A 22,553-nucleotide genomic window follows, 5' to 3' on the forward strand; every position below is an offset into this window, starting at 1 on the left:
GAAGCTAAGGAGAAGCAGGGAAGTGGTGCCCATCTCTCTACAGGTTATGCAGAATTTGTGAGGTCACAGCACTGAATGACAAGGACATAGACCGGGACATAATGATATTGCATCCATGAAGGCTCTAGGCAAAAGATCTTGGCCTCATATTGGTTATTGCAACACCATGGCCTCCAGCACTGTATGATGACACCAGATACAAGCTGTGTCACAGCCAAGAGTGATGCGCATAACTTCTACGACCTTTCCAGTAACCTCCTCACCTGGCAGCAGGCTTTGGACTCTTGGGTTATGTGGTTCCACAAAACCCTGTATTTTAAACTTTGGCTTTTTAAGGATTCATTGAATTTGAGGTGTGTGTGTGTGTGTGTGTGTGTGTGTGTGTGTGTGTGTGTGTGTACTGACACTACTCATGGGTAGATAGGAGCAAATGTCAACTCACCCTTAATACAACAGAGCAAAGTGTCACCCAAATCCAATTTGGTGAACTAATTAGCTGTGTTGGGATTACTTACAGGAGTAAACTGAGAGTCTAAAAAAGTGTCTTAAGGTTGGTAAATACAAGTTATGCATGTTTCAGAGTCTAAAAAAATGCCTTAAGATTGGTAAAGGCAAGTTATACATATTTGAGACTCCTAAAAAAGTGTCTTAAGGTTGGTAAACACAAGTTATACATGTTTGAGAGTCTAAAAAAAATGCCTTAAGATTGGTAAATGTAAGTTATACATAATTGAGAGCCTAAAAAAGTGTCTTAAGGTTGGTAAATACAAATTATAAATGTTACAAGTTCTAAGGTGATTTAAGATATCCTAATAGATAAAACTGCTTAATAGTTTCTCCTGTTCCTATGCTACTGCTGCATTGACTGCCCAGAGTTTTGACCTTTATCACTAGAGCTCTAATTTATTAATCTGACTCTGGTACAAAAACTTTTCACTATACCACGTACTATTATGGTTCTAAGCTCAAGATTGTAAGCCTCGATAATACGTATGCTTATACCAAAAGTTAAGATCAAGTGAGTTTCCCTTTTACTTCATGAAAGGCTTTTGCCTTTTCAGAGCTCACCTTAAAAAATACTTATGCTATTAACACAAATATATATGTCTACTGTTTTTTCTACAGTGTATATTTCAATGCAGAGTACAATTGTAATACTAACATGTCTAAAGTTTTATCGCCTTCTTAAAACTTAAAAGTAATTCTTGTAAGCTACAGAAAGTCCACCTAAATCCACCTCTCAAGTCAATTGGACTCCAGATAAGTACTGCACTTATTGCCTATCTCAGAAGGTGGGACTCCTCCCCTTTCCCTGGTTTTGGGACTTCCTTTACTGGCTATCAGACTGCTATTTACTGCATGCAACACTGGCTGGATTGGTGAGTTCTCCTTATTGACCAGCCACTGGATTGGTGAGTTCACTTCATTTATCAGCATAAAATGCTTCTCTTCGTAGGGGAAGCTTGACCACTGAGCTCCAGCAACTTCGTACTATCTTTTGAGATGGAGGGACCCCCCAGCCATAGTCTTAACTGTCTAGGGTTGATCCTCTCTGTTGACCTCCATTTTAGGGCCCCCCTCTCCCTTGGGCGGTGCTTCCCCACTTGCACATGGTCTCTTCTCCCCCTCTCTTGCTTGTGGGAAGACCTAGCACTGGGTGAACAGTCATGCTCTCGGCCGTGCCCACTGGGCATCAGTACCTCAGTCTCTGGCCAAAAGCTGACAAGCTATTGGACCAGGTAGGACCTCTTGCTTGAGTCACACCTTTTCTTTGGGACGCCTTTGGAAGGTCCCTGACTTCTCTGCCTCCCAGTGGGAAACGCCCAGATGCTTATTCCTCCAGATTTTCCTATAGGATGTCTTCTGGAGAATTTCAAGTTTCTACACCTAGTGCCAGCTAGCACTAGGGCCTCTAAGTTTACACACTTCTGTAACCAAAACTCACTTCAATGACAGATCCAAAACAAAGCCCTTTTTAACTACTGCCAGTGATTGGGTAAATAAAGCCCCCCCCCCCCGTAGACAGAGGTTCCATGTTCAAGTCTCATTGATCCAAACTTTCCACCTCTGTTTGCTCTCCCAAAAGTTTTCAATGTATTCCTAAAGGATTTTCTCCATAACCTACTCAACTTTTTCTTTTGCCTGTATATATATATTTCAGTGTCCTGCCAGACACAGATGTTTCCTATAGCCACAACAGCACCAAAGCAGCTACAAGTGTTCAACTCTAACCTCACAGACTTCCATCAAGCTGGACCTGCACTTTCCCTCCCAGCCATGGATGTTCTCACAGACCCTGGACAGCATCAAAACAACCTGTTCTTCCTGGACTTGGCCAACGTTTCAGCCTTTTGACCTCCCCACAGTGCCCCCAGTGCCAGCAGGAAGTAGCCAGAAGATAATCTATGCTCGTTATTCACTTACTATTAACAAAAGGCTGAAATGGTGTGCTTCAGGACCAGGACAAGCAGCTCCAGGTTCTCCCAGCATTCCCCAGTCCCTACCTGCTGCCTTGCATGGGTGGCAACTCTCTACTGACAACCTTCTACCCAAAATTTTCCAGGGCAGAGGCTTCCCTTACTCTTGACCTTGTAATCTGACCATTTTGTTTCTATAATTCTTCTCTCTCTCTTAACCTTTGCATGACAACCAAGAGCTGCTTCCAATGAACCTAAATTTATATACTTTAACATACCTTATGAAAAGCAACGCAAGTTCTTCATTTTTTAATTATAGAAAAAGGGAGCAATGTTAGGATTTTGGAACAAAACCTGCTTCTGGGTTGCCTAGCAACTTATGATGTCATCATGTGTCGAGGCCAGGTGACCACACCTGAAGGTGTGGTTACTTTGCCCCTTAAAGGGACCAACTGGCCATGTGATCTCTCTCTCTCTCTCTCTCTCTCTCTCTCTCTCTCTCTCTCTCTCGCTCTCTTGCTTTTTCTTGGTCCTCTCTTCTCTATTGGGGTACTCCCTCTCTTTCCCCCCTCCTCTCTCTTCCCCCTTCTCTTTTTCCCCATCATGTCCTGTTCTCCCTCTCTTCATATCCAGCTAATAAACCTCTTGCATAGGAAATCTGTTGTCAGCCTCATCATATATTAATTGGTCCTAACAGTATGGGTGAGGGATTACTTACAGGAGCAGAAATTAATCAAAGGCAGCAGATTCACCAAAAACCAAGCCCAGAATGGGTGGCAGCTCATGAAGACTGTGAACATGAAGCTCAATACAAAAACTTACAAAATGGCCAACAGGTCAGAGTGTCTTCTAAGCAACTAAGACGGTCTGAACCTCTTCCAGATTGCTCCAATGGACTGTGTCTTCTAGAAAACTCAGCTAGTCTGCCTTCCAGGTAGCTTGACCTATCTCAGCATCTTCTAGGTAGTGTGGCTTGTCAAAGTGTGTCCCTCAGCAGTTCTTACTGTTTATGCAAGCTTGGGAAGGAGGGACTTTGTGAATCTGGTCAGTTTTGAAAGCTCCTGAAACTTTTGTATTGTTCAGTTCATGAGGTTAATGAGTTTCCCTGAAGGATGGAATGTTTAAGGTTCCTGTAGAACATCCAATGTCTTAAAGGGCTTCTCTCCAAAATGTAATGTTTGATCTCAGAATGAACTGCTACATCACAATATATGATATGAATGTGTGTGTGTGTGTGTGTGCGTGTTCCTGCATGCATGTACATCTGTATATGCTTCACAAAAATTGGCTCACATGATCATGAAGGCTAAGAACTTCCTTGGTTATCTTCCATCTGGGAGCAGAGCTAGGAAGGCCAGTGATGTAATTCAGTCCAAGTTCAAAAGCTGCAGAATCAAGAACACAGAGTCAGAGGCTGTTCTGGCTCCAACAACAAGTTTTAACTCACCCCCTGACCTATTTGCTTATATTATGTTAACACTGTGCTGGTTGATGCTCATCCACATTGATGAGGGTGAATCTTTGTCCTGTTTAAAGATTTATGTTATTCTTCTAAAATGTGTCTATGTGTGTTGATGGTCGATGTGTACATGGACACATGAGTGAAGTACCAAGAGAGTGTCAGTTTCCCTGGAGCAAGAGGGTGCTAGGAATTGAAATCATGTCACCTGCAAGAAGAGTGAGCACTGAACCACCTTTCCAGCACCCAGCATGGACCTCCTTTACCTCAAAAAGAGTGCTTTCACTTTTAAATTCTCCCCCAGAGACAGTCAAGGTTATTGTTTGAAGAGTAAATGTTCCTTAAGGCTCCTGTTTTGAATGCTTGGTCCCCAACTGCAGTGCTAATTTGGGCTGTCATCAAACCCTAAGAAGTGGGTTACTGGCGATATTATCTTGGGGGTATTTGATCTTGTTTCTTCCTGTTTACCAAGAAGTGCAAAGTAGCCTCGCTGACAAACCCCTGCCACACTATGGGAGCAGCTCTCCCATGCCTTCCCTAGCATCATAGACTAAAGCCCCTGAAACCACAAGCTCAAAATGAGCCACTTTTTTCTTAAATTGTTTTTATCTAGCTTATCACAGTGATGCAAAGTAACTTACACACCCAGAAATGATGTTTTAACAGGTGTTTGATTGCCAAGCCCGCTCAATTTGACATCTAAACTAAGCATTATATTATACACAATGGAGAACTTGTTGATTACTCATGTTTAAACCAATTGTCCATCTTACCTAGGCTCAAATTATCAGAAAGTTAGGAGGCAGCATCTCAGGTGGGACCAGATGCTGGACCACAGGCAAGAGTAGAATTTATCACAAAAAAAATTAAGAACCACATTTCCTGAAACATCAATGACTCCAAGAATGTGGTGGCTTAAATTCATTGTCAACTTGACAGGACTTAGAACTGCACAAGAAGTAATCCACAGGCTTATGTATGTTTCCTTAGTTAGGCTAATGTACCTAAGAAGACACACCTTAAATGTGAGCAGCAGAGTCTATGGACTGGAGTCTCGGCCTGAATAAAACAGAGATGAGCACCAGCATTCATCTCTCTCCACTTCCTGACTGTGGAGGCCATGTGAACAGCTGCCTCATGCTCCTGCCACAATGGCTTCTCTGCCTTTATGGACTGTGCACCCTCAGACTGTGAGTGAGAATAAACCCTTTCTTCCTTAAGTTTGCTTTTGGTCAGGTATTGGTCACAGAAAGTAGATTGTAAGTAAGGCAATGAAAGACAGACATAGCCTTGCCAGTGGAGACCTCTGTAAGTGCCTAAATACTGAAGATAGACACTATGCCCTTAATGGTGGAATTTCATGTTAATTCAGGCATGATAGAAAAGCTCCCATTATTAATGGTGGAGACATATGGAAAAGCTGCTTTTCATTTCTTGATGGAAACTGTTTGGCTAATTACACATGAAGGGACAAAGTGCTAAATCCAGAGCCATGCAAGGGGGAAGACGGAGAGGAGGTGGCAGCGTGGGGGCAGAAGAGTGACATCAGAGTGTGTCAAAGTTGGGGCTGGAGAGATGGGTCAGTGGTTAAGAGTATGTGCTGCTCTTCCAAAGGACCTGAGTTCCACTCCCAGCACCCACATGACAGCCCACAACTGCATCTAACTCATCACATAAACATGCATGCACACACACGAACAAAAGTAGATCTTTAGAATGTCAAAGTTCCTTTTTTTACCTTGGGGCTTTGTTTTCTTCCTCTATCTCCTTTTCGATTGTTTTTGCTGAAAAAAAAATAGTATAATTAATTGATACTGAAAAATATACAATTCAATTCAGTTTAGCAACCACATTCTAGAAATCTATTATGCATTTTTAAAAAACGACAGGAGTCAGGAAACTATCTCAGTGGATAGAGAGCTTTTCTATCATGCATAAAGCCCTATCAGGTCATCGTGGTGCACACCTGTGATTTTAGCACTTGGGAGATAGACACAGAAGGGCCAGGAGGTCAAGCTCATGACTGGCTACATAAGAGTTATTTCTTGTCCCTAGTCACTTTTTGGTTTTCTTGTGCTTCCTGGCTATCATGAAATGAGCAGCATTTTACCACCATGTTCTTCTGCAAGATGCTCATGCATTTCCCACCAACCTAAAAAGCAATGGATCCAAGTCACCATGGAGACCTTGAAATTTCCGACACCTCTTAAATCGTCCCTTATTCAAATGGTCTCTCTCTCTCTCTCTCTTGGCATTTTGTCTCACTCATGGAAGGTCTGAATAGCACAAAGTGTATAAATTTATTGAGAAATATGTGGCATACAGCAGGCTCTCAAAAATTTTTCAGATGTGACAAAATACCATAACCAAAAGCAACTTGGAATAGGAAAGGGTTTATTTTAGCTTACAGTTTCAGAGGGACAGAGTCCATCATGGCAGAGAAGGCATGGCAGTAGACTGATAAAACATGGCAACAGGATCAGGAAAACAGCAATCACATATTCACTGGGACACAGCACAGGAAGCAGAGACTGACAATGGGAAGTAGTGTCATAATATAAAGTCTGAAACTCTGTTTCCCAATGATGAACTTCCTCCATAAAAACAGCAACACCTACTGGGGACCAAGTGTTCAAATACATGAGTCTGTTGGACAAATTGCTCTCTCTGTTCTTGCTTCCCCTTTCTCTGGGTCCCCTCTACTAGTTGAGATGAGGTGGCTTCTGGGGAGCAAGAGTCATGTGGCCCCTGGTTGCTCATGCTCCATAGTTGATGCTTCACTCATGCACATATGGACAGTGCATGAAGTTGAGAGGGGGGTTAGAAATGGGCATCAGAATGCACTGTAATGCATGTACAAACTTCTCAAAAAAGTGAATACATTGAAAAACTGAAATTAGGTACTGAGGAGATGGCTCAGGCAGTGTAGTGCTTACTACATAAACATGAAAACCTGAGTTAACACAGCCAAGAACCCAGACAAATGGCCTGAATTTGACTGTTATTTGGCTTGTTATTCTAGAGCTGAGGAGGTGGAGACAGGAGAATCCCTGGGACTCACCGACTAGTCATTCTAGCATACTTGCTGACCGCCAAGCCAGTGAGCAAGCTTGTCTAAAAACTAGGATGGAAGGTACCTGAGGGAAGACTCTCTCTCACACACACACACACACTTTTAAAAACTGATGGAGCTAGAGATGTGGCTCAGTAGCAGACTAAAGTTCAGTCCCCAGTTCCCATGGCAGACCACTCAAAACCATCTGTGACTCCAGCTACAAGAGATCCAGTGATCTCTTCTGGCCTCCATGGGCCAGAAGTACACGAACACATACACACAAAAATGAATAAAACCAACAAATACAACAACTAAAATTAATTACTAATCTTAATTATATTAGTTATTTCATGGCTTTGTCCGAATTCCATGGCTGGTTATATTCCAGGATGTTCAACTATGAGGACAGGGCAGGGGCAAAAGAAGACCCTGGCCTTTACATTGCTTTTATTAGCTCAAGATACATGATTACCATCATCATGATGGCCTCTGTTTAGCTTGAGGAATCTCAATCAACTTTTCATGTAAATCAGAGATGCTCAGCTGAGACAAATATAATATAACCTTTATTCTTAGATGCATTAATTGCTTGCCTGACTCACTAAATTCCAATTAAAGCCATTCCACTAGACGGTTTTATTTTATCCCTTTCAGCTTGTAATTAAAGCACTTACTGGCCAACTATCCCAAAGAAATGAAGGTATTCTGCCGCGTGTTTGTAGAAGATAATTGGATAGAGGGCATTCCCTGAGGAAGCGACTTGGGTGTTTGTGGTTTAACTGATTCAACTCTTTGTTGACTCAGGTGATTTCAGTACATGAGTTGATACTGCTTTGAGACATTCAAGTCAGACTTTGTTCAAGCATTCTATCCTCGCCCAGCCTCATGGCACAAGTTTATAATCCCAGCTACCAACAGCTACTAGGGAAGCTGAGGCAGGATGATGGCAAGTTCAAATCCAATCTAAACAACTTAATGAAGGGCTAGAGATGTAGTGCATTGGCAGAATGCTTGGCTAGCATCCTCCAGTCTGGGATGTGGCACAACAGTAGAGCACCTGTCTAGAATCCCCCAGTAAGGGGCTGGGGGTGTGGCTAGAGCACTTGCCTAGTATGAACAAAGACCCTCTTTACGATTTCTTCTCCATTCTCTTTTTCCTTTATTCTACCTACTCCTTTCTCTGAAGTCTCAGTTTGTAGCTCAGCCTAGCCCCAAGCCTTTGATCTTCCTACCTCAGTCTCCTAAGAGCTGGTATTACAGATGCGTACTGTGAACAGCAGACTCTCAGGAGTTCTGAGATAGTCTTATTATTCTGGGGAAAGTAAACCCTGGGCTGCTTATCCCCACACTCAGGAAGCTGAGCTCTACCGAAATTATGAGAGGTTTTTACAGGGACATCCGCTGATACTGTTTAAGCGCCCACCTAAACCAAAGCTAGGTCCATGGATGTGAGCTCAGCTTCAGGTGAGCTCAACCCTTGGGAAATGGGCCTAGAGATGAAACTAAAAATAAGTAGATATGGCATCACCCTCATCCACACCCCTCTGGGCTTGTTCCCCTAGCCATTAATATTATGGAATCAGGTCCAGCAAAGCATAGGACCAGGGCAAGGTACTTGTCAAAACTGTCATTCATGGAAGCAATCTCATTCAGAAACAATTGGATACTGTGCTATGGATTTTAAATGTTGATTAGGCCCGTGAGATGACTGCATGAGTAAAGGTACTTCCTACCAAGCCGGGTGACCTATGTTTGATCCTCAGGATTTGTAGGATGGAAGAGAACCAACCCCTCCAAGTTGTTCTCTGAGCTCCGTGCGCTTGCTGTGCATGGCTGAGGACCACCTAAGATCAAAAGTGCACACGTGCACACACAAAATACAAATAAATGTGATTAAAAATATTAACTGCTATCAAAAACCAGCCATTCTTTTCATCTTTAAGAATTACAGCTACTCAACAAAACCCACCTAAGGAGCCACAGTGGGCAGGTTCAGCAAGTAAAAGCACTTTGCCATAAAGCCTGATGACCTGAGTGTGATCCTCAGAACTCACATGATGGGGAGAAATGGCTTCTGCAGATTGTCCCCTCATCTCCACACACAGTGTGGCAAGAGTGTGTGTGAGCACACACACACACTCACACTCAGTAAATAAAAAATACAAGAAAAAATATTTAAAAAAAGAAAGCATGTAAAATATGAAATAACATTTCTGTGTAAATATGGTTTGTCCCTCCGTCTTCCCTAAAACTGCCCGTGGCCTAAATGTTTAACAAGAAGTCCAATTCTGAATTACTTCTCGTGCCAGCTTAAGGTGGCTTATGGTGTTCAATGTCAAAAGTAAAAACTAAATACACTATGTCGAGTGAAATGTTTAAGCAAAGTGTTTAATACATAATGACAAGTTCAAAAACAGAGCATGTGAAACTTGCCATATGCTATAACTTAAAACAGTACAAAATATTTAAAGATAAGTGTTGCAGAACAGGCTAGCAGCTTCTGTTGATGCAGTGAGTAACGCAGATCTTGTGCCCTACAAGTAACAGCCTTACTTTTGTAGTAGCCTGCACCGTGTAGGTGTTCATGCGTGCAAGCACCTATGTGTGCACATGTGCAGTCCAGAGGAGAGCCAACCTCGTGTGTGCAGGAGAGCCAACCTCGTGTGTGGAGGAGAGCCAACCTCCTGTGTGGTGCTGACTAGTTTTGTGTCAACTTGGCACAAAATACAACCATGTGAGAGGAGGGATCCTCAGTTAGAAAATACCTCCATAAAAGATTGGACTGTAAACAAGCCAGATGTAGGGCATTTTCTTAATCAGTGATGGATGAGGGAGGGTCCAGCCCATTGTGGGTGGGGCCATCCCTGGGCTGGTGGTCCTGGATTCTATAGGAAAGCTATGAGAAGGAAGACAGTAAGCAGCACTCCTCCATGGCCTCTGCATCAGTTTCTGCCTCCAAACCCTGTTTGGGTTCCTGTCCTGACTTCCTTGGCTGATGAACAGTGATCTGGAAGTGTGAGCCAAATAATCCTTTCTCTTCACAAGTTACTTTTGGTCATGGTGTTTCAATTTCAACACAGCAATAGTAACCCTGACTAAGACAGGTGCTATCCAATAGGTGTTGTCAATCCTTTATTTTTATTATTTATTTGTTTGTTTAGTCTGTATGTGTCCGTGAGTGTTTGTGTGTCTGTGTAAGTGGGTATGTGCATGTGTCTGGAGGTATACAAGCAAGATGGCCAGAAGAAGGCATCAGATTCTCTGGAGTCAGAGTTATAAGCAGTTGTGAGCTTCCCAAAGCCGGTGCTGGAAGCTGAGCTTGGATCCTCTGTATAAGAACTGTACTGGGCTTTAGCGTTCGGACAGGGTTTCTTATTCAGCCTCTATTCACAAAGTGGGCTGAGCTGACTGGCCAGTGAGCCCAGGGATCCCCCTGTCTATACCTCATCAGTGCTGGCATTAAAATTGTATGCTACTGCACCTAGACTTTTCATGTGGGTTTTGGAGATCTCACTCAAGCCCACAGGTTTGCACAGCAAGAACACTGGTGACTGACGCAGCTCCTAAGACCATTAGTTCGTACCTTGGAACCTTTGAAACCTTTTTACAAACAATATTTTGAAATGTTTCAAACCCTTTTTTGAAACAATATGATATTACCCAGCCTGGCCTCAAATTTACCATGTAGCCAATGATGACCTTGAACTCATCTTCAGCCTCCGGAATCCTCCTTTCAAGCGCTGGGATCACAGCTGTGGACAAAGAAGCCCAGATTTTTTTAAGTAGTTTTTATTGAAACAAGTTCATGCTAAGTTGCCTAGGCTAGCCTTGAACTCCTTAGCTCTATTGATCCTCCTGCCTCATCTTTCCATGTAGCTAGGACTAGAGTTGTTCATGGCCAAACCTGGGTACACTAAGAAAAATAAAAAGCATAAATTCTTGAAGATGTTTTGAAAGTTACTATGACAGGGCTTCGGTTTGGGAGTGAGTCCACATGTTCTTATTTCTTTGTTATGAAGGAAGTTTTATAAAAATGAACAAGTGAAGAAACATCATATAAACATGAGAGCTCTCAGGAAGCCCAGGGGAGAAAGTCAGGAGCCAGACCCTTGATTAATGAAAAGCTGTACAGCTGAGCTCCAATTTCAAGACTAAACAGCAGACACTAAGGTTGTTAAATAAAGTTATGAGCCATCTTCCCTAATCCCTGGGTTTTTGTGTGTGTTTTTATTATCCATGAAACCTGCAAAAATATTAAATGGAAATTCCATAAACAACATTACTTTTATATTTATATATGAGTATATTGTTTTAATTATTCTACTTTATCACTAGTTATTGCTGTCAGTATGTTATTTTATGTTCCTTGAGATGGGGTATGATAAGATGAGGTGTTGTGGGATGAGGCTGGCTTCAACTTTGCTATGTATTAGAGGATGATCTTGAATTACTGATCTTCCTGCCTCCCTCGCCTGGAATCATAAATATGCACCACCACACCCAGCACACTGTATCAAGTTTATTAATAAAACTTTATTGTAGGAGTGTGTGTGTCTGTCTGTCTGTCTGTCTGTCTGTCTGTCTGTAGGAAAAAATAGTATCTGTAGGACCCCAAGCTGTCTTTGGTTTCAGAGTTCTTGGAACATGTCTTTCAAGTAGGAGAAGGATAGTGTTCATAGAAATGTAGAGATGGAAATGGGGGCTGTGGAGACTTGGCTGAGTGGTGACTGAGTGCTTGCTGCCTTTGCAGAGGACCAGCGTTCAGTTCCCAGCACCAAGGTCAGGCAACACATTGAAGGTAAGTCTACCTCCAGGAGATGTGACTCCTTGTCTCCATGGGCAGCTCAGGGGTTCTGCCACTGACTTTTGGCCTCTTTGGTTATTTATGCTCACATGCACATAACCAGAAAAACATCCCCACTACACAAACAGAGGGAGGAGGGGGCAAAGAGAAAACTAAAAATAAAAGCAGGTCTTTGAAAAAGAAAGAAAGACAGAGAAATAGTTGGCTTTGAAAGTAAATGGAAAAGGTTGTAATTTTTTAAGATTGGTTTTATTTTTAATTTGGGGTATATGTGGGCTTGGAGTAGGGGTAGGGTGGAAATGGACATGTGCGTGTAGGTGCCCAAATTGGCCAGAAGAAGGGCAGATCCCCTGGAGCTGGAGTTACAAGTGGTTGTTAGCCATTGATCAACTGGGGTGCTGGGAACAAAACTCTGTTCCTCTGCAAGAGCAGCAAATGCTCTCCACGATGAGCAGCTCTCCAGCCCCATAGGTGAGAATTTTATCTAAGCCTGATGTAGTGAATAGGCAACAGCAAGCTTCTTTTGCTTTTTGTAGTCAGCACCAATGCGTTAGTCTCTTGCCAAACTGTTGCCAGGTTCTGTCTTTTCCACTGCCAAGTGGTTGTGGAAGGCGGCCCTTCCCTTCTTGGTATTTCTAGTGGAGAAGACTAACACAATAACAATAGGTTGAACTGTGCTGTTTCTGACCTTTAATAAAGCTTGTGTCTAAACCTTTGAATGAAGACGTTTCTTTGATCTCTCAGGTCCCTAGAAGATTTTTTAATGACCCTGGAGGCTGGGGAGTGCACAATCTGCACAGTTCTGGCTCCACAAACATGACAACCCAAGTCTGGGTCCCCAGCACCCATGTAAAAGTTGGTCACAGGACCAGGCATCTGTAGATGAGTGCTGGAGGAAGAGCAGAGACAGGCATCTGCAGCTCATTGTTCAGTTGGCTTAGCTGAACCAGGGAGCTCCAGGTTCAGTGAGAGACCTTGCCTAAAAAGTAGGGTAGAGAGCAACCCCAAACACTGACCTCTGGTCTCCTAATGGACACACACACCATTCACACACACACGCACACTCATGCATGTGCACTGTCGCATGTGTGTGCTCACACACATACACACACACTCTTGGAGGGGCTACTATTGTTATCCATATTTTAGATGATAATATTTTAGGCACAGGTTGGTATAGTTAAGCTGTGGACTCCATTCTGATTTTTTTTTTTTTTGTCTGCACTCTTCTGGAAAGAAATAACTTTGGTGATACACAGAGCTGGGCATCAGGTTCCCCTTGATGGCTGTATGCCTTTGGATGGGCTACTTAACCTACCAGAGCTTCTATTTCCCTAGTAATAAAAGAGGCCAACAATAGCATCCACCTCATTGGACTTTGATCAAACAAATGGAAAGCTCATGTGAGGCGCTTAGCAGTCAGATTCATTTCTGTCATGAATGCTTTTCCGTCACCATTATTGCCAGCACCATCATTGTCATCGCTGTCACTGTTGTCATCACATTACATTGTCAACATGAACTTCATTATTGTTGCCACCATCACTATCATCATTGTCTAAGACAGATATTGTTTGCTGTCATTGACAGTGCTATCACCATCATAGTTCTCATATTATTGTCACCATCACCACTGCCATCATTATCACCATCAATGTCATTGCTATTGACAGCAACATTGTCATTTTATCAGGATTATTGTCATCATCACTCCAATATGATCATGTTGTTGTCATCACCATCACGAATGTCATCATTTTTATCATTATTATTCCTGTCAGTCATCAGCATTGTCATTTTATTTATCATCATCACTGCAATCACCATTCTCATCATCCTTAATGTTGCTGTCATTCACCATCAATATTATTGTTGTCATCATTATTGTCATAGCTGTCATTATGAATGTCATCGTTGGCATCACCATTGTCATCATCATCATTATCGTCATTGTCACCATCACCATCATCATTGCCATCAACATAATCATCAGTGTCATTGCTATCATCATCATCATCTTTGTCATTATCATGGCTGTCAATCATCATTATTCATTGATACCATCATCATCATTGTCACCATCATCATTATCATTATAAGTGCCATTGTTGTTGGCATCACCATTGTCATCATCATCATTACAGGACATGGTAGTGAGTCATTCCAGTGTTATCAGGACAAAAATGGTGCTAACATCTGCTTCTACCCACAGAACCAATTTTGTCAGCCTCCCTAAACCATGAGACCTGTGATTCATAGTCAGTTCTCTTTGTGCCAGTTGAAATTGATAGTCCAGACTAAGTACATTCCTGGGATAGTTAATTTGAAGGCTTCTTTCTGCTCAAGTTGTTGTTGCTGTGGAAACAAGTGCTCCTTGGAGTCCAAGAAAATTCTGGCACAGACTTGGCTTCTTGGAATCTAGAAAATAATTCTGTCCTAGTTTGATTTGCAGAAAGGCCCACATACTCGTGATCATTTCTGCTTTGCTGCCATTGGTTGGAGCTGTCTTCTGTATTGTATGTTTTCCCAGTTACTGCCAGTAGGATAGGATAGAAATGGTGCTGAGTTTGGGGCTCAGTGTGTGTGTGTGTGTGTGTGTGTGTGTGTGTGTGTGTACCTGTGCATGTGTGCATATATGCATGCATCTGTTTGAGTGCCTGAAGTTACAGGCAGTTTTAAGCCCCCTGACATGGATGCTGGGAACCAAACATAGATCCTCTGAAAGGGCAATGAATGATCTTAACCGCTGAGCTATTACTCCATCAACCATCCTCTCTTTAAAATAATTTTATTGAGGAAATTTGCTCTAAGTTTAGCTTCCATCATGCCCTGGACAGAAAGTAGGAAAATCTAATAGTTTTAGCATCTGGACACATGAGCTTGAAGCCATGGAGATGTCAGTGGAGCTATGGAGATTGTCACCAAATCTGCACACTAACCATTCCAGAAAAGAGGTTTTATTTGTTTTCTTTTAAAGCAAAGAATTTATTCTCCCAACTTCAAGAAAGGACTGAGCTAAGTCTCTAAATATAGATAATTTCTGTCTTTAGTAAGAGGTGGAAACAATCTATGGTCATTGCATTGATTCCTTTATGATTTAAATAAAATATTTTGGATAAAGACTTCTGTCAATTATTGAAAAAAAAAACCACAAGTGCATATCTATGTATCAATCTATCAGTCTTCCTCTATCTAATCTACCTAACCTATAATCCATTCACCCACCCATTTATGACACTATCCACATATGATTCTTCTTTTATTCTATTGTCTATCATCCGCTCCTCTACTCACGTATCTATGTATCTATCATCATTCCTCTCTCTCATCTATCTATCTATCTATCTATCTATCTATCTATCTATCTATCTATTTATCTATCTATCTATCTTTCTATCTCTATCCATCCATCCATCCATCCATCCATCCATCCATCCATCTGTCTACCACTTATCTATCTACAGTAAAGATTAAGTACCAGACTTTATTCTAAGTTCTGAGTAAGTGTTATCTCATTTATACCTTATTAATTTTCCAAGGCAAGAACCATTACTATTCTCAAGTCTATATGATGATACCAAGGCACAGAACTATTATTTTAAAAATTCAATATATAAGAGGCTCCAGACGCTGACACACACAAAAACTTTAAATATATTATCATGTGCCCTTTTTGCAAATATAAGAAATTCTATCTTGCTCTGTAAAAGGGTAATTATGAGATGAAATCGCTATTGCTAAGTACATATACCTGAAGATATGAAGAAGAGATAAACTAGGCCTTCTGTCTGCACTGTACCATCCTGTTCTTATAGTAAAGACTACACCTGGAAGCTAGGTATGGTTGTTCAGCTGTGTAATCCCTACAATAAGAAAGCTGTGTCAGGGAGATCTTGAGTTCTAGGTCAGCCTATGCTACTTTAGTAAGTTTGACACCAGCCTGGGCTGTAGAGTTAGACCCAGTTTCAGAATAATAATAAGAAAGAGTGAGGAAGTGGAAAAAAAGAGAAAGAGGGGGAAAGAAGAAAAGGAGAAGAGAGGGAAGATAAGTGAAGGAAGAAAAAAAGATGATATGAAAACAAGGACGAGGAGGAAGAGAAAGAAAGACAAGGGGAGAAAGGATGTCTCTCCCCACCTCAGAGCATGCCTTTTTGAGGCCTTACATGGGTTTCCACAGTCAATGCCCGGCATCCTACAGTGCAGAACCACAGCAGACTTTCCAAAATACATATGCTCATTCTCCTTATTGAGCTAATGGATAGTAAATCAAGTATCAATATTACATTTTGTGATGCACACTCTTGGGAGTAACAGCATGGGTAATTTGAAGGAGTGAATCAGAACTCAGCCGTGGATGGTGTGTTTGAAGAACATATTCACGTATTTGTATATTCATAATTGCATATGGATTTCCCCTTTGGGGACTTTGTGTCACTACTTTGAGAGGATGATGACCTGGTTCAAGAGGTTGGCAGTTACTGCTTCTCTGCTGTACTCAGTGTTTTGCTGTTTCCAGATTCGAGGAGGGAAAGAGTGTCATTTCTACAGTAGTATCAGAAATGGCTCATTGGGGTTTTCCTTGGCTTGGGATGGTTTTGGTGTGGCTCAGTTACCCAGTAACTTTTAAAGCAACTTATGGCCTTTCTTCATCTTTTGCTGCCCCCTCCCTTTCGTGTCTCCATTCCTCTGATCTAGTGTTCAGTTCCCACCAGTGCTCAATGTGGAGATTTAGCTCATTGCCAACATGACTAGATTCAAAGTCACCTTGGAGACATATCTTTGAACATGAGAGCTTAGCTAAGATACAATTAATTGAGGTGGGAAGACACATTTTTAATGTGGGTGCCACTAGCCCATGGTCTGGGTCCTAGGCTAGATTTTAAAAAAAGTTTATTTCTCTCTGCTTCCTGATTGTGGATGTACTTGAACCTTACTTGACCCCTTACCCTACTTCCCTCTCCTGCTTCCTCATATGCATTTTCTTTTCCCAAAATCATTTTTCCTATCTCCCCAAAGAGCTTTTTCTATCCCCTCATTGTCCATTTTCTACTTTCAGAAATCAGTATGGAAGTTCCTCAAGAAGTCACCCTTGGGTGTATGGTCCCAAAGGATTCTAAATCAACATGCACAGGTATTTGAAAGCTTGTGTTCACCACTGTAACATTCTCAACAGCTAGGGAAGGGAGCCAGCTTAAATGTCCACTGGCAGATGATTACATTCCAACAACTGGCAGACACGATGACTTTTTATTCCACCATTAAGAAGAATGAAGTTATGATATCCTCAGGAATCAGAGAAGCTAGAGATCCCTGTGTTACATGAGATACGTTGGGTATACCCTGTGACTTTCAGTCTGTCTGGTTCCACGAGGCTCTGCCTTTCCCTGGCTCTTGTACCACATCAGCCCCGGTTAGTTCCCCTCCGTGAACAGCTTTGTGAAGTATTCCCACTGGCCTTCTTCTGCTCGTTCGCAGCCATCTCACCGGGGTCGCAGATAAGTACTCAGCTCATTAGGCACTGACCCCTTACCAGAGCAATCACCATAAACCACTGTGAGCTCTCCCCAGTTCAATGGATGTGTAAACTATTTAAAGACAAGATGAAATGAACGGGAAAGATTTTCTGGTTTAGTTTAATTGCTTCTCAGGTGGCCTCTCATTTACCAAGCTCCGCTACGAAGAAAAGCCACAGCTACCCTAGTGAAACAAATACAAAAGGGCCCAGTCCTTTGGGGGAATATAGATCAATTCCACAGGTCCCAGAAAGCTAGTGGTTCCAGAATGAGAAGGTCATTTCTGTCTAGCGTAGTGGTTCCTAAAGCTACCACCCTTTAATGCAGCTCTTCATGTTGTGCTGACCCCCACCATAAAATTACTTCTGTTGCTACTTCATAACTATAACTTTGCTACTGTTATGAATCATAATGTAAATTTTTTGGAGATAAGAGGTTTGCTGAAGGTGTTGTGACCTACAGGTTGAGAACCACTGATTTAGGGGATGGTCTGGGGGAAGTCCTTCCTTTCTGTACATGTACATAATGTTTTGAGACAAGGTTTTCCTATGTCACTCAAGCTGATTTAGGACCTTCTATTCTCTTTCTTTGGCACCCTGAATTCTAGGGTTATAGGTGGAAATCACCAAGTCCAGCCATATATATAATTTAATGCTGAATTATTTCATATAAAATGCATAGGATGTACCGTCCACAGATTTGTTGCTCTTTAAACAACAAATAATGATGGATAAACACAAATCAATTGTCCCCCGTAGGCAAATATTCAGTGGCACGTATGTTAAAACCAGGGAGTATGCTTTAGAAGTTGCAGAGTTGAGCTGGGCATGGTGACATGCACCTGACATGCCAGCCTTTGGGGAGATGACACAGGAGAATTTCACATTTGGAACTACTGCACAGTGAGACTTTGTCTTAGGATAACAACAGTAATGCCGTTATCTCACAGTAGGATGGCTGCTGCAAGACGGGCAAATCATGCATGACTGCTGTGGTCACAGCACAGGGCCACGTGGGTCTTCTTCCCCAGGACTGAGACTGGGAGGAAGCACCGCTACAGTTCTTTCCCCACGTGGGTCCTGGAGATCAAAATCTCCCTCATGGACGGGGGTGTGGAGACAGGGGAATCTCCAGGAGCTTTGGGGCCAGCTAACCTAGTGAATGACAAGAGACACTAGTTGAAAAGAAAGTGGAAGGCAAGCATGTACACCTGCACTGCTGTGTCCTCTGACCTCTGCATGTATGTACCTGAATTCACAGCTTACACACACATGAACATGCACACACATGAACATGCATACATACACATATATAATTTTCTCTAGCACACACATATACACATACACACATATCATTTCCTCTAATACGCAGAGTATGTGTATATGTGTGTGTGTGTGTGTGTGTGTGTGTCTGTGTAGTCTCAAGGCTGCACTATATAATTGTTCAAGATGTACCCTGTTCAAAGGCCATAGCCAGTGATCAAATTCTAAGTCTGTGCTTTCCAAGGAACCGCAGCCAGGACCGTGAAATAGCGTGTAGTAATTTATATACTCAGAGCAGGCTCCTTTTCTTCATTCTGCAAAGGCCCTGTGTGTGCTATATATATGGTCCTGTTTTCTTTTCTCCCCCTTCCTTTTTGTCCCTGTCCTTCCAGTGAACATGAGCCATAAAATCTACCACGCTGAGCCACTCGCACTGCTGCATTGGGCTGTTTAGCCCTACTGGAGTGAGCTACAGCTGCTGCTAAGCAAATGAGAAGAGGAAGATTTCTTGTTACCTCCGGGGGCCTTAACAGGCATTGGTTCTGTGTCTAAGTGAAATACCATTTAAATTGCCCTGAAATTGCATTGCTTGTCTCCATTAAATGGAATCCTATGGACTATAAATCTGACTCAGAAAGGGCTCGGCTTAAATTTGACTAAGATGTTACAAAGAATATACTAAAATGTAAAAGATTTGTCTATGGAAAATCAATTATGGACCAACCCATCTCACAGAGGGCTGAGGAGTTCTCATTTTCAAACTGAATGTGTGCACAGTCAAAGTTATATACATATAAGCCTATTGGGGGGCCAGGCAGTGGTTGGAGTGTCACTTTGAAAGAATTAGGTGAATGTTAAGCTGTCTAATGATAGAAAAGATTTGATTCAGGAGAGACTAGATACCCACCCTAAATATGGACATTCCCATCAATGGTCCAAGGCACCCACTAAAGAAAAAGGAAAAGTGATCTCTCTGCTTCCTAACTGTGGATGCCATGTGACTGGCTGTCTCACGCTCCTGCTGCTGCCTTTCCACCATGATGGACTGTATACTCTCAAACAATAAAAATCTTCCTTTCCTAAGAAATTATAGGGATTTCAACACATTTTACTCAATAGGTCCTTGAGGGTCAACTGACCCATGACACCTCTAGTATACGCACAGAGTTAGTGAAAGAAAGAACTGTATTTTCTACCCTTAATGAGTCAGATTCCAGGCCATCCAGGGTCATGGAAGAAACCACAAAATTATCTAGGAAAAAAAAAAAACTCAGTTCCTGTTGTCAAAGAAAATCAACTCTACAAGGGCTTGACACACTAAAGCAAGAAGTACATGTTTTCAGGCAATGATTTCTGAACACTGAGGCAAATACAACTGGTCAGTATTGAAAGAACCCTAACCGTGAAACAAATGGATGAGAAATATTTTTTGGATTTTACCCTTCAATGAAAACTTGAAAACTGTACTGTTGGGTTTATAATGTTGATGGGAAGGCCTGGGTGACATGGGAGAAGAAGAGTAAGAGTGAGTTGTAGACCCCACAAACACAGGGTTCCTAAAATGTCCTAATGTGGAGAGAGAGCTTTAAGAAAGATGACATGTATATATGAAGTCATAGACTGCAGTACACAGTTATCGAGGTTGTGTCCTGCTCATGGGAGCCTGTCCAGGAGCCAATGAAAGGGGACACTCTGCTGGGGGACTGTTATGCTTTATCTTTTGTCAATTTGGCAGGACTTAGAATTGTCATGAAAACATACCCCTGGTTATGTCTATTCAGTTGTTTCTGAAAATGTTTGGCAATGAGGAGAGATCTACCTTGAATGAACAGCATTTTCCCATGGCCCTGGCTGCCAGCCTGAATAAGAAGATAGTGAGGTGAGCACCAGCTTTCATTTCTCTGTTCTTCCTGGTTGTGGGTGCAATGTGACCATAAAACTCACATTCCTGCTCCCATGCCTTCGCTGCCACAGCAAACTGTAGGCTTGACCTGCAAACTAGGATAAAATACTAGCATCGGCTTTGATAGTCTGCAGGGCAGAGCCTTTCAGAGGCCCTCTGTGGCAGGTTCCTAGGTTGTTTCCTCTTTTCTTCTTCTGATGTCCATCCACTTTGTCTTTCAGGGACTGAGTGTTTTAGTCAGGGTCTTCTCTCTTGATTAATATCTTTAGATGTACAGATTTTAGTAGGTTTACCCTATATTACATGTCTATATGAGTGAGTATATACCGTGTGTGTCTTTCTGCTTCTGGGACAGCTCACTCAGGATGATCCTTTCCAGGTCCCACCATTTACCTGCAAATTTTATGATTTCCTTATTTTTCATTGCTGAGTAATACTCCATTGTGTAGATGTACCACAATTTCTGCATCCATTCTTCAGTTGAGGGGCATCTGGGCTGTTTTCACCTTCTGGATATTACAAATAAAGCTGCTACAAACATGGTTGAGCAAATGTCCTTATTGTGTACTTGAGCCTCTTTTGGATATATGCCTAGGAGTGGTATGGCTGGATCTTGAGGAAGCACTATTCCTAGTTGTCTGAGAAAGCGCCAGATTGATCTCCAGAGTGGTTGTACAAGTTTACATTCCCACCAGCAGTGGAGGTGGCTTCCCCTTTCTCCACAACCTCTCCAGCATGTGTTGTCACTTGAGTTTTTGATCTTGGCCATTCTGATGGGTGTAAGGTGAAATCTCAGAATCATTTTGATTTGCATTTCCCTGATGGCTAATGACGTTGAACATTTCTTTAAGTGTTTCTCTGCCATTCTATATTCCTCTACAGGGAATTCTCTGTTTAGCTCTGTTCCCCATTTTTTAATTGGATTCCTTGGTTTGCTGCTTTTCAGCTTCTTTAGTTCTTTATATATACTGGATATTAGCCCTCTGTTAGAAAAAGGGTTGGTGAAGATTCTTTCCCATCTGTAGACAGTCATTTTGTTTTGATGACAGTGTCCTTTGCTTTACAGAAGCTTATGGCCAACTGTTGGGCAGAGTGCATGGAATCTTATGTAAGAAGTGGGAAATAGTAAGATCTGGAAAGGACCGGAACCCCGGAGAGCAACAGAACCAGAAAATTTGAACACAGGGGTCTTCCCAGAGACTCATACTCCAACCAAGTACCGTGCATGGAGATAACCTAGAACCCTTGAACAGGTGTAGCCCATGGCAGTTCAGTGTCCAAGTGGGTTACATAGTAATGGGAAGAGGGTCTGCCTCTGACATAATCTGATTGGCCTGCTCTTTGATCACCTCCCCCTGATGGGGGAGCAGCCTTACCAGGTCACAGAAGATGACAATGCAGCCACTCCTGATGAGATCTGATAGACTAAGATCAGAAGGAAGGAGAGGAGGACCTCCCCTATCAGTGGACTTGGGGAGGGGCATGCATGAAGAAGGGGGAGGGAGGGTGAGACTGGGAGAGGTGGAGGGAGGGGAAGAGGGAGGAGCTTATGGGGGAATACAAAGTGAATAAAGTGTAATGAATAAAATAAAATAAAATTTAAAAAATGATAAAATACTAGGGTGGGGGCGGTGACAAGGACACATTAATGTGAATATTCTCAAAGGCAAATCTGACCACCTGATGGCATGGGCAAGATGTATCTTTGGAATAGTAGACTGCCTTTGTTTTCTCCATATATATAATTTGCTGGCTGGAGATGGGAAGAAAAACAGATCTCAATCACATTGATCTGCTGTCTTCTCAGATTGCCAGCTCTCTACATAAAACACAATTTAACATTTCAAGTCCTTTTCCTGCTTACTAACTTGCACCAGTATTCCAATTCCAGGGAGAAAGAGTTATTTAGATCATACTTTCAGGGGTTTCAATCCATCATGGCAGGGGAAAACATGATGGACCAGAGTAGCTTATGACATGTTTGATTGGAGGAAGAACCGAGTGGTAAACGGAAAGGACATAGGATGATATCACTCTTGATGACACAATTCTAGTGTCTTCTAAACAAGATTCACCTTCCATAGTTCCACCATGTGGGAGGGAGATTAGAAAGAGGGAAATACTGAATGAATTGAAGGGG

Source organism: Psammomys obesus, unplaced genomic scaffold (genome assembly GCF_907164565.1).
Source record: "Psammomys obesus unplaced genomic scaffold, mPsaObe1.curated_primary_1811, whole genome shotgun sequence".
Taxonomy (NCBI): domain Eukaryota; kingdom Metazoa; phylum Chordata; class Mammalia; order Rodentia; family Muridae; genus Psammomys; species Psammomys obesus.